This window comes from Seriola lalandi, unplaced genomic scaffold, assembly GCF_002814215.2.
Source record: "Seriola lalandi dorsalis isolate HSWRI2012SDOR001 ecotype SW California unplaced genomic scaffold, Sedor1 jcf7180002054087, whole genome shotgun sequence".
Taxonomy (NCBI): Eukaryota; Metazoa; Chordata; class Actinopteri; order Carangiformes; family Carangidae; genus Seriola; species Seriola lalandi.
In genome coordinates, this window is record NW_019524640.1 from 1 (window position 1) to 1025 (window position 1025).

Below are 1025 nucleotides of genomic sequence, written 5' to 3' on the forward strand. Positions count from 1 at the left end.
TACTTTATGAAGAGGCTGTAAAGCTCACTGCTCAGCTGCCTGTCACTTATTGGTTAGGATGCTTTTGTAAATGATTCAAGGTGCTGACCCTTGACCCCTGTGAAGTCAGAGAGGTCAGAGGTTTCATTTGAGTAAAACCTGAGTAAAAGTCTCCGTCTATTTTATTTAAAACACATGTAATCCATCATCAGCCTTGACTAGAACTTGAACTTTTCTGAGTCTGATGAAGCTGACGAAAGGAAGTTTTACAGAAACAGTTTCTGGCCGAGGCCTGGAAGCGTTCAGCGGTCGCTTCCTCTAATACGGGATTACTGCAAACTTCCAATAATGGAAGCTGCCGGGCCTGAAGACCATCAGTCCAATAAGCACATCAAGCGAGTTCATGTATTTACTGCACTGAGCTGAGACTGCAGACGCAGCAGAGACAATCTCAGTCTGGGAGAATCCAGCAGCTGAAATGTGAATGTTGAGTTCAGTCAAAGGAAATCCAGACAGGACATCTAAAATAATGACTTTATTTATTCTTATTATTTATTACACAAACTTGGAACTTCCTCTATGATGTAATATCAGTGTTCTGTACATATATGAAAAACAAACACACTTAAACTAATTGGATTCCTCTTCACATGCAGTCTGTCTGATTAAAGGAAGGCAGCTGCAAAACTGCATCGATCCACAAGATGGAGCTACAGCACAAACATGAACTGATAACCTGCAGGTTTCAGCACAGACTGATGGTCACATGTTTCAAAGCATCAAGACAAAATGGGTCAAAATGAGTCAAATTGCTTAGTCGTGTTTTCAATTTAACAGTTTACTCTGGAGGGATGTTCTGATGTAAACTATGGCTAAAGTTTTAATGACAATTATTGTAAATTGTAAGTTACACCTTAGTGTATTGATTGCAAGAGACTGGACAAGATTCACATTTACACTTTTACTGTTTGTACTGTAATTTGTTGACAGACCATGTGATTGTGATACAGAAAGGCCTCGTCTGCCTCTTCCTCTGTTTTGCCTCC